The sequence below is a fragment of the Falco cherrug genome, chromosome 12 (assembly GCF_023634085.1).
Source record: "Falco cherrug isolate bFalChe1 chromosome 12, bFalChe1.pri, whole genome shotgun sequence".
NCBI classification, from domain to species: Eukaryota; Metazoa; Chordata; class Aves; order Falconiformes; family Falconidae; genus Falco; species Falco cherrug.
Window position 1 is genome coordinate 649722 of NC_073708.1, and position 12129 is coordinate 661850.

At 38.3% G+C, this 12129-nt stretch overlaps 1 long non-coding RNA gene across 1 annotated transcript in view; it reads right to left on the bottom strand.

Annotated features, from left to right (window-relative positions):
- LOC114016083 (uncharacterized) overlaps positions 1-12129 on the bottom strand; it is a 229102-nt gene that overhangs the window by 35381 nt on the left and 181592 nt on the right. The window contains exons 2-3 of the long non-coding RNA XR_008734639.1: positions 5455-5533; positions 3943-4050 (exon numbers count right to left, since the gene is read on the bottom strand). This is a non-coding gene — a long non-coding RNA (uncharacterized LOC114016083). The remainder of the gene's footprint in view (positions 1-3942; positions 4051-5454; positions 5534-12129) is intronic.

Sequence of the window (12129 nt, forward strand, 5' to 3'; positions counted from 1 at the left end):
TCAGCCGACCAAAAACATTTCTGATGAGTAAAAGATTAAATGTGGTCTCAGAAATCTTAAGCTTTTTATGACGTGACTATTCAAGACACTGATTTGCATGAGTAAATTACATCAGTCTTTACAGGGTTAGGTGCTTCCTGCTTTTTCTAGTTGTATGACTATTGTCAGCCATCTTACTAAGACTCAACGATTTTTCTAAAATTCTTTTAAAGGAATGCTTTGTAGAAATCAAGTCACATAGTACAATTCAAACAGTTCCAGAAGAACAGCTTAAACTTTTTTTCATTTGCATATGGCACATTTCTTTCTCTGCCTCTTAGATGCATACATCTCTGGGTATCTCCAGCCGTGTTTTGAAGTCCTTATTTCATGTTTTGTTTTCTGTTTGTCCTTGAGATGCCCAGCTTTACCATCATGGAGGGCTGAAAGATATGTAATCTGTGGGGAAGTCATGTACTGAAAAACAGAGGAATGGTGCAAAATGAACATTTTTGTAGGGGAAAAAAATTATTCCTTGGCATGGGTTAGTACAGAAGCCTCTCAGACACTGAACACACTGTGGCATCCAAACACTGAAGTCACACTAGCCCTGGGTGTACAACAGATTAGTGATGGAAAAGAAAGCTTCAGAAAGCGGTATAGCAATGAACACACAATTTGAATTTCCTTACACAAAAATTGAAAGTACTAGAGATGCCACAAATTACTGTCCCAATCTCACTTGGTTATACATAACTGTTTGTGCTACTTGTTCATTTAATTATAAAGAAACAAATTGCTACCTTATTCCAAACGTTTAATTACTGTCTTGTCAGGTCTCGGGTGTGTTCAGAAAAGTAGTGGTGAAAGAAACCTAACCTCACTCGATATGCTTAAATATACACCAGGATCAGCGTTGAGAGAGATGTTAGCATTTGCGTACCGTTTTGTTCCTAACTTGTATACATAAAATACGATTATTTAAATTTACTACACATGATTAAGCCATCCTGACAGTTTTGTTTACTGGCTTTAATGGAATATAAAAACATGTATCTGTCCACAGCGGCTTGGAAGCCTGCTGGGGATATACTGGTTTGCTAAGCTTCATGTTGCTCTGCTTCCACTGTGCAACTCATAGGATTAGGAGAACAGGAATTTTGTCCAAGAGGGTAACTGTTTGGAGAGCTGTGTTTCCATTCAAAGGGAAATTCTGACACACTGAAATCTGTTTTCTTTCACCGAGGAAAAAGCTTGAAACTTCATCGTTTCCAGTAACAGAAGTGTATCCTAAAACTTTGAGTCACAGTAACTGAAAGGCTTCGTTTGACTGTTCAAATGATACAATTCTATGCAAACAGTGGAACTGCATAATTTGTGGTGTCCTGATATTTTTTGTACCTATAACAGTCTTGCTAAACTAACTTTTCCTTTGAATTCACTTACGTGTTTATCCACATGATGCTGTACTTTAAAAACCAGTAACATCAGAAAGTCAGGCCTTGACTAGTGGCACTAAGCTAAGTGGCACTGCTGAGCACTTCGTACAAGTGGCACTTGTAGCAGCTCAGAGGAAATGTCTATGGGAGCATAATCGCCTATATTCTTTTCATGGGTACGGAGTCACCTCCAAAATATTTATCCAACAAGTATTTTCAGGGTTAATATTTTGGTTGTGGTACAACACCTTCCTCTTTGTGCTCAGTGTTCTGGGTTTACTTACCTACTGTCCCACTCACACTTCCTGAAGAAGGAGCAGCCCTACTGCCTGCCCCGTGCACCACTGTGGATGGTACAAGCTCCTGGACTGGTGACATTGGCAATGCTGTGTAGAGCATCCTATTAGACTAGCGGGATAGTGCCCATATACCGTCTTGTATAAATACTATTGCTCATGCTTCCACTCAAGTATATGTTTTTTCCACTTATCAGCCTTTTTTTTTTTTTTTTTTTTTTTTAATTCTGACTTTTCTGGAATTACCAGCTAAACAATACAGAATGAAGAAAATGCACAATACGAGACATACTAATTTCTGGCTGTGATTAATCAGTAATTATAAGCACACTTCCCCACCCCCATAGCCTCAATTGCTAGTGAGTAATTTATTTGCATGAATTCAATAAAAGAAGACAAATTTCAAAATACCTTAAACATTATTGTTTTAATTGACAGATGAGCTTGTCTGTTGTCATTGCTTCCGAAGCCTTACATTTCTTAAACTGAGAAGAGACACAGTAGGATCCTGTTATCTAGATTGATAAGGATCCAGAAGCTTAACCAAAAACCTATAGAGAGTATACAAAATATTTTGTCTTCATCTCCTAGCTTTTGCTTTCAGGCTCCCCAGTGAGCTGCTCTCATTTGCCTGGCTAGCAAAGGAGAGGATTTATTGCTGTATTTTCAGGCATTTTTCAGTTCTAATGACAGGAAGTCAGTCAGACTCTGACCATTTGCAAAACTATAACGTGATGGCTTTTTAAGGAATTAAGTCCCCAGAGGATTAATGGTATTCGGGTCCTGGATATCCCTGGTAGAAGCTAAAGAAGGGAGCTTCTCATGCTGCACTGGAAGACTTACACTTCTGCCTAATGCAGCCCCATTTTGAGGCCACATGCCCTTACTGCTCCCCTTTGAAATGGATCTGCCTGACTTGTTTTTTGCTCAAAATACTGTTCAAAAAACTTCTTCACATCTTCTAGGCCATATTATTAAAAAATGCTTGCATATCCTCTCTTAATTGTAAGTTCTGCTGAAATGTGAAGGTCAATTCTTACAAAACAGTATTTGCAATTACTGTACCAGAACCTAAAATTGACCATAAACTTAAAACCAGAGCACATAAGCGGACTACATAGTTTTCCCTTCAGTTAAACCATCAACATGGCTGCAGAACAAGGTTTTAAAATAGCACTATCTAAAAAAATTACAATGTTATGAATCGCCACTTCTTACAAGACCATTAGAGGATCTCCCTTTTCCTGTTTGTAAATCCTTAGTCTTCACATTAAAATTTTCTCAGACAGGAAAACAATAACAATTGATTTACATGGACAAAAGCAGCTTTTCTGAGTTTTCAATCCAGCTTCCTCTGAGATCTCATTGACCTCCAAAGTTCAACTTCTTCCAAGAAAATATTCTTTGGGATTAATAGCCTTCAGCATCAAATCATTGAGTGCTATAGCCATTACCAGTGCTATAACTAAGGCTGTATCAGCATTTCCACATAAACTCTTATTTTCAGAGATTTATAGCTTGGCTACAAAAATATAGTTTTATGCTGAAACTTGGTAAAAAAAAGCTGAATCTAGGAGTGATTTTTTTTTTTTTTTTTGAGAAATCTGCATGACTCTGTGGGTGTTTTTAGACTAAAATTCTGAATAAGACCTTGTCTTGCTATCTGCATCCCAGTGGTGCCTTGGAGAAATCCCAGCCTGACTTTCTAAGCGTGCATATCCATTTCTGATAAATTATGGAAAGGCAGTGTAAAAGGGTGTTTTAAAAATGGTTATTCCCTATGTTAAAGATTCTCAAATTGAATCTAGTCACTGCTTCTCTAGAAGACATGTTAATCACTTGAAAATTATAATATTTTTCAGAAGATTTTGGCCAGCCAGACTAACATGTGAGACCAACAAAGTGCTCTGCAGTACCAGAGGGATCTGAATGTTTCTGTTAGCTTCATGCAGAGTAACTGAGGAGCCTGCTGGCCCTTCAGCAGCTGGAAATGCTGATGGGTTAGGGGATGAACCCCCTTTTTAGAGGAGGCCCAAGAAAATCTAAGGTAAGGAGTTTGAGGAAACTGTGGCCTCCTGCCTCTTCAGGACCCATGACAGTCCCCTGGTGGCTGGGACAGAGTGTCAGGAGGGGTAGGGGAGGGAGAGGAGGCAGCCGGCGGCACCTTTTTCTCCATCATCCTGAACAAAATCAGAGATGCTTAGGTCAAAGCCAGCAACAGTACTCACATGCTCTGTTTTGCACAAGCCCCTGCAGAAGAGGTTTGGAGGCACCACCAGGAGGGAAAGATGACAGAGAGATGCCATGGACCTTCCAGTTTCCCTTGTAGGTGATTCCTGTAAAGGGATGATTTGGTCCTGAGTAATTGCCTTTGGAGATGGGAATACAAACATGACACAACATGCAAAAATGTTCAAGGCTACAGGCTACAAATACAATTGCTTCACAGAAAAATGTACTCAGGCGAGATGATGACCCAGCGCAATGCAGCGGTTCCCATAACTACTCATTCATTCCACAATAGAAATCTGAACAATCCAGAGACAACACCTTGTGCCCAACTCCCCCAGAACTGGTCACCAAAACTATGTCCCACCAGTCTTTCCTCACAAGTATAGAACAAATTGATGCCTATGTCCAGGAGCAGGACCACTATTTCTCTTAGCCAATACAAAAATACCTTATCAATCACCTGCCACATGAAGGCAAAGACCAGGACACCCTCTGGACTATCCCCTTGTTTGGGGCTTGCCTGTGACTACCACAGCTGCTCCTGCAATCCAGATCACCCGTCAGTTCATCCTGTTCCGTTTTCAAGCAGGAATATGTGGGTCCCCAACAGGCAAGGCTACATCCTCTGAAAACGCCACCCTGGTAACCACACAGAATCGACAGTGCTGCATCCGAGTAGGAAATACCAACCTTCACATCCACCTGAACCTCATCCACAAATCTTTTTTTGGGAGCAGCTCATTATAACTAGGCAAACTCAGTCCAAACCCTGAAACTTCTTTTGAAGGCATAATGGCAGGGGAACCTCGCAAACAGGATTAGAAGGAAGATAACGAGGTAGCTTTGCAGATGTCTAAAGAAGCTCTTTCCAAATGTAAGGAACGGCATGGGATAAAGCTTGAAACGGAGCAGCTGAAAATCTGAGAAGTAGATGGAGGAGGCTGGCGTCATGTGCTAATCAGTGAAAGAAGTGATTTCTTGATCCTGAATGAGAGATAATAGGTAGGATGAGGTGAAGCTATGAATGGCTTTGAAAGTGAAGACAAGCTGCTTATATCAGATAGGGAAGGAGTGTTATATTAGAGTCAAAGTGATGGGCTAGGAAAATGATCTCTGCATGCTGTGCTGTACAGAATCATGCTGGCAAAACTGTATTTTTCAAAAGCAGAGGAATGGATATTGCAGTAATCAACAGAGCTTGGTGATAATTTACATATGTATTAATTCTTGCATAATGTGTCAGTGAGTAAATTCCATAACTCACTTCCATAAAGACAATGATTTTTAATGATTTTTTTTGAAACTTTCACTGAAGCATGTTGCATAGGAAAATGAGGTTTTGTTGGATATTTCTAATAAGATTGTTTATACCAGCATTTTCACCACAGCGTTCTTGTAAATTTTGTAGTTTTATAAAAGAAAAAAAATAGATACTTAACTGAAAATCCTTTTTACAAGCTTTTTTGTTTGTTTGTTTTTGGCTACAGCTTTTCATTTAAATACAGTACCTGAGGGCATCCAATGGTCATATCCATGGCAGTTACATAATGTCTTAGCTGGTGGTCTTGGTTTATTCCTCTCTGGGCTCTGGTAGTGGGAGAGAGGTTGTCCATTACAACTTGGAGATGGCTCTGAAAAGTCAGTATGCTGGATAACACAGACATCAAGTCACTAAACATACCACCTCCTAGACATGCAGATTCAACAAGGGTTCTCCACTTTGTTTGGAACAGTATCCGATTACAGTGGTTCTGGCTGTAATACATAAGAAATTCATTTTATTCCCTATTGTATCATATGCTTCATTTCCCTCATGCCGAGACTGACTGCTGCATACACATTCTGCCAGGGCAAGGCTTTTCCTATTAATAGACAACTTGGCTTCACACGCTGAGATGAACAAACAAGGTTTCGAGTGCTTGCCTAATTTAAGTGGACCATATGTCATAAGGTATAGTATCCTGTTAGTAGACAATAAAATAAAGCAAGACTGAGAGGAAAAACAGCTTCCTACCATTAGCTGACCTCTCAGACTCAAATTTTCAAAGATGTTTGTTTAGGTGTGCTCAGAGTTGTTTGCTTATTCTGTGCTTTACATGAAGTTATATGTATTTCTCATGCATTCTTAATGGGGCTGATGTCTTTGGAATAGAACTTCTGAGTGTTACCACAACACAAGGGATAAGGTACTGATCCTGATTCCCTGCCCACCTCCCTCCTGCCCACCTTTGCCCCGGAACTGCCATCAAAGTGTGACCAGCATTTTCACATTTTTTCACATCTTCCTGCTTTGACTTTCCAACTTGTAAAACCTGGAATACAGTTGTTTACTATTTATTTAGTGTACCCTGATTGTAGGATATTGCAAACTGTCCTTTACTAACGTAAAATAGACTAGTGGATAAAGGTTATTTTTGAAAGCAAATTATATTAATTACTATTATTGTTTAACCAGCCCACCTCTGCTGCACAGTTGAAAGAAATGTGCTCTTTCAGATTCTTTGAGTGGTTATATAAACATTGTTCCTCACAAATATTGGTCTCATTAGAGCTAGCAATCGTATTTTCCTGGCAAGTTGTCCCGTGCTGGGTGCAAACAGAGTCAGAAAACTAGAAAATGTGAAATATCAGCATTTCCATGTACTTCCTCCCACCCATCCCACTCATTTCTACTGTATTTTTTCCTTCTTTGCTTTGTCTTTCTCTAAACATCTCTTGAAAAGTAACATTGCCAGATTATTTAATTTAGGTTAGGGAATGGATAAGGCCATGGTCAGCTGACAGGCATACGTGCTTGCATTTTCTTAGGTTTTTAGGATTTGCTGTTCTGCACTTCCAGTATAATTCCAACTTCCAGTCAGAAGTTTATGTTGGTATGAAAAACAGAAAAGGAAGAAATTGTATAGCTAACACAACCTACAACTTCATTGTTTTCTTCTTACACTACTTGTGTCCAAAAGCAGCAGAATAAAAGACTTTGTGTCTCAAATGAAAGAGAAAAATCTTTGCACAGAAACACTTGTTGGGAATGAAGAGGAATTTTGTGTGCATATTTTAACCAGTGCTCATTTGGCTGCCTTATGGGTCTGTAATACTGAATATTGCCTGCAGTTCAGATACTTAAAAAGCAGAAATTAATAAAACATAACAAATAAAAGCCACACATGGAGAAAAAGATACCTTTACAATCAATTATTCACATTTGCGAATACTATAGATGCTCCTCACCTTTCTTTCCTACTTAATACAGTTAGTGACAGACTCAAAGGTGATGTCTGAAGTTAAGAGAACAGCAGCTGTGGCAAGAGGGAGTGAGGCTGATTTTAACCAACAGCAAAAGTTATGCAACACAAAGCTCTACGGTGTGGCACACTGTCCTAGAGAAAACAATCCATGGCCCCAGTCCTATAAACCCTTTGGTGCTTTACGCTTGTGGGAGATGTCCATATGGGCCAAACTCATATCTGTGGGGTATCTAAGAGGAAGAAGAAAATTCAAAGCATCACCTTTGATTGCAAATTAGACAGGTCTGTCAATCCTGCCATGCTCCATGGTAATGCCTCACCCTACTGCAATTATCTGTGGATTTCTGGCCATTTGGCTGTTTGGCAACCCAACAGCAAGGCAGGCTTTCCCTATACCTATATGTATTCCAAGCAGAGTTAAGGGCCAGAGGTCAGACACTTTGGAGGTACCCTGATCGGTGGCATGTACGCGTAGGGTCATCTGTACCACAAATCCTGTGCATTTGGGACACACTGTCTTTAGGTTTTGCAAAAAGGAATCTAGGTGTTTTGGTATTTCAGTTTTAAAATGTCAAGAAAAATACTCTTTGTTTGATGTTTTCTCTTTTACTTAGACTAGTGGAGATGTAATTTAAGGAACCATCTTGGCACATGTCACTGACAACATCTTGGAAGTTTCCTTAAGAGTTTAGCAAACACAGACCTGGAGTTGCACTGCTGAATTTGATTCAGCTTGCTCAGTGCAAAAGAGAAAGTGAAAAGTCAGGCTTTGACTAACTGTGTGTTCCCTTTGAAGAAAGAATTGTGATTGTTGGCAGAGGAAGGAAGGAGTTAGGACAAAACAAGGGAAGGAAGGAGTTGGTTTTTTTCATTCTACCCGCCAGCTCCTTAAGTATTGCTGCCAATATTATAAGTTATCTACAAGATAAACATAAATCTATTTATTTATTATTTAAATTTAACTTAAATTACAGAAAATTACATGTCTCTTGGGTTGAAATCTTTGAGTATTCAGAGAAGGGAAGATGAGAGAATAAGCATATAAGGCAGAGGTCATTTTGATGTCAACAGAAAATAGCCCCAGTCAGAAAGAAAGAAGTTTCTGTTCACATTTAACATATTTTTATCTCAGTACATATTTCTTTCATTTTAAATGTTATATCTTATTACAGAGATATGGTCAGAGATCTAAAAGTATTTAGGTTTCAATCTTTAAATGTTTGAAAGTATCAAAAAATGTATCTTTGAAAATGAAAGGTGATGGAGGCCTCCCTGTAATCTTACCTGGATAATTTATTTTGGATATGACTAGGGCCAAAAGATGTCAAAATAAAAGAATTACTCTGAGAAATTTGTTAATTGCCCCAATTATTTAATGTAACATTTCCTAAGACTCATAATGATAGTATAAATGTTGATGTTATGAACTATGTTGTGAGGATCTTTTCTGCAGCAACACTTACTGTCCCAGCTATTAGGAACAAATTTTGAATATATCAATACTATCTTCTAATGCCCAGCTGAAAGATATGCATACTTGTTTAATTAAGGAAAAAGAAATTAGACAGGGATACCCGATTACAAAATGTAGCCACTTAATTACAACTTGTTTAAAAATTGAGTTATTTATGCAACCTTCCCAGAAGAAATGAAGGAAAAAAACATTTGCAAACATTAAAAATAATAATAATAATAATTTGCATTACTTTTTTGTCGTCACATTGTAGGTTACAAGTCTCACCACAAAGAAAAGCAAGAATTTAGGCTTGCATAAACAGCCTCCAAGGTGATGGAGCCTTCTATGAGATTCCAAGAATAATTTTTAAACTGAAAATGAAAAGAATCCATTTCTGCAAAATATGTCCTTCATATGGTAAGACTACTAGAACAAAACAAAAAGGGAAACAATATAGGAACACAATTTATGAAATCTGTAGCAAATTTAGTTAGAGGTAGATCAACAGTAAGGAGGCTATTTGACTGTTTCCGTTGATGCAATGTCTTACATTTATTGGAAGAATACCTTTTATGCATTACATTAAAAATCAACCTTTCAATTTTTTCCAGCATACTTACAATACTGATTCTAAAACAAACCTTTTTCTCTGATGCTAAGGAACACAGGTGGAGTAAAGGGCCCCTAGAAATATAAGGTGAAAAATTTGTGAAAAGAAAGAAAATGAACTTTAGAAAATGAAGCAGTGTTTCAAGGAAGACAAAAATCAAGCAGCCAGACTTTGCCTTTAAAGATTTTGTAGTTTTGTTAGATTGTGTCCAGCAGAACCACATATTCAACCAGACTTTGGGGCAAACTTTAGATTCAATAAGTAGGGTAAAACATGTAGTTCAAAAACTTACTTGTAACAGTATCAACATAAACGTTAAGGTGTCCCACTCTCATAACCAAAGGACAAGCAGGAAAGAAATTGTGTCATTCCTTTCAGTTGCCAAATGCTCTCAGCTACAATTTATTTGAATGGGGACTGAGGGCACTTAGCACTGCTCAGAAATTAGTCCTTAACCAGGACTAAAGAAACAGAGATGCCAACATCCAAACGGGGTTTTCTTCAGTTTGACCAAGTTTCCTAATGACAATCATCTTCATTTTAAAAATCTGGAAATGACTGTGATCATCAACAAGTAAGACACTGTGATCTTACTTGGTCTGAGTTTCTACATGGTGAAAAACTTTGCAGGATCTCTCTTCCTAATGGATGATGAAAGACAATGGATGTTTCATGTAGTATTTTCCTTTTTTGTCAATATGATAACTGCTTTTTATTTAGCTAGGAAAGCTGTGATACTACTTCAGTGAGTGGTGCTAAGTGTGATTCTGAAGAACGAGCACTTATACTTCTAGGGTATTTCCTTGTAGATCCAAAGAGAGGACAGTAATCTCACAAAGCAGAAAGGGACTAATGTCAGTATCCATTTGGTTTATAGTCTCTTTGGAAAAAGGTCATCTAACTGTGGGATCTGAGATTTAACCATGGAATAGTTAATTTTTCATGGTAAAGAAGCAGCCTTCCCTTCCCCAATAAATAAAGAACTTAAGTGAACAATTCAGTTTCTCAAAATATTTTAGGGTGCAAAATTTGTAATGAAAATATTAAAAGTGTTAGCTGATCCTTTTTGAGCAAGTGTCTCATGTGAAGCCAGCATCCTGCATGCCTTAAAATCTACAAAGCTCAAAAGCAAAAGAAAGTAGGAAAGGCAGCAATCTCTAAGAAACTTTCTACCCTTTTCAGCTGGTGGGATGTGGAATCCCATAGGATGTCATAAAAGCCAGGCAGTCTCTGGAGAAAGCGCTGTGAGGTAGAGGAAACAGGGTTACCTTTTTGACATTTTACTAAAACTTTTACAATTTTTTATTACTACCTAGTGTCCAATAAATCTGAAATAATTCAGTTTTAGAAAACAGTGTTTCCCAGTTCATCCATAACCATCAGGAAAATGGCCAACTTCTGTATGTTGTCCTTGACTGGCATTGCCTAATGGAAAACTTCTGCCTTGATGTGGTCTGAGGACTCAGTATCTGATAGGGAAAGATTTTGGAGCTAACATTCAGGTTTTTAATGGCTCTGTCAGAGTTGATATTTGAATAAATATGCAAAACATAACCCACTCCTTAGAAGAAATAACCGTCTTTATCAGGAATCAGAACTTGTAATGCCTGTTGTATGTCTTTTCGTTTCCATCTCAAACCCAGATTTGTATTTTACCCTAAATCTATCTAGTGTCTGGAAATGTCTGAGTGCTCTCCTCGCTTGCTCCTGAAAACATATTTGGTGAAGTTTGAATTAAAACCTTCCTTTCCAGTTACAGAAAGTTTCATAAGAAACCTTCCTTAGGCCCATGCAGACCTATTGGGAACAGAGAAAAGATAGAAAATGCTCACCACACGTAAGCCATTGAAGTACTTTTTTTTTTTTTTTTTATCTGTTCGTTGGAGGAAAACTTAAACCATGAGCTTCACAGGACTTTACACTTTAGTTTTTCAAAGCACTTGTTATTTAATGAATTATATTTAGGTCCAGTCAGGGTTGGAGGCATTGTGAAATCTCAGTGGAACTACACCTTTTGATAGCAGCTGAAAGCAACGCTGTGGGTGGGCTAGTAAATTCCTTTCTGGGGAACAGACTATGATCAATAAAAAGGGAATTACAAGGAGCATATAGACTCACAGTACTGTAACTAGCAGGGCCTGTTCTTCCACACTCTGTTCTTGCTGTAGCAGCAGCACAATAGCAGCATTTTAAGGACACTTCCTGAAATGGATATCCATCTATTTAAGCACCTCCATAAATAAGGACATAAAAGATTTTGAAAAAAACCTGAATAGTCTAACGTTCATTTATTTTTTGACACTATAGACTGTTGTACCATCTTGCCCCTGAACTCTGTTCCATCACTGACAGTAAGGCAGAGGTACCAGCCGGCCTGGCTGTCCCTGCTGCAGAGGGCAGTCTGAGCAAAGGTTTTGGTTTTTTTTCCAGTAGGAAAACTGTTTTGCCAAACCGACATGTAGAACATTAATGATCAATGTCCCAAATGTTTTCAGTGCTGGTTAACTAGAATTATTTTAAATTTTGTCTAGTGGAGTATTCAGAATGAGTCATGTAGAAATGAATATTTATGTTCCCTCTGACCTCAAACATCCATGGCCTTGTACAAGGTCGCATAAGGAGACTATGGAAAGCTGCCACGTAACTTACTTGATAATTTCTCTCCTTAGCTCGGACAGCTGTGTATGTGATATACGCCACGTGGGTTTTGGTGCATTCAGGAGTGCATTAAGTTCTCATAAAATTCATTTTATAGCTATTTAATTGTGAATTATCATAACTGTAAATATATAAGGAATGTTGGGGCAGGGAGACAAATTGCAAGGGATAGCATTTTGCTGCTGCTGCTGCGGTTATTTTTAAATCTGGCAGT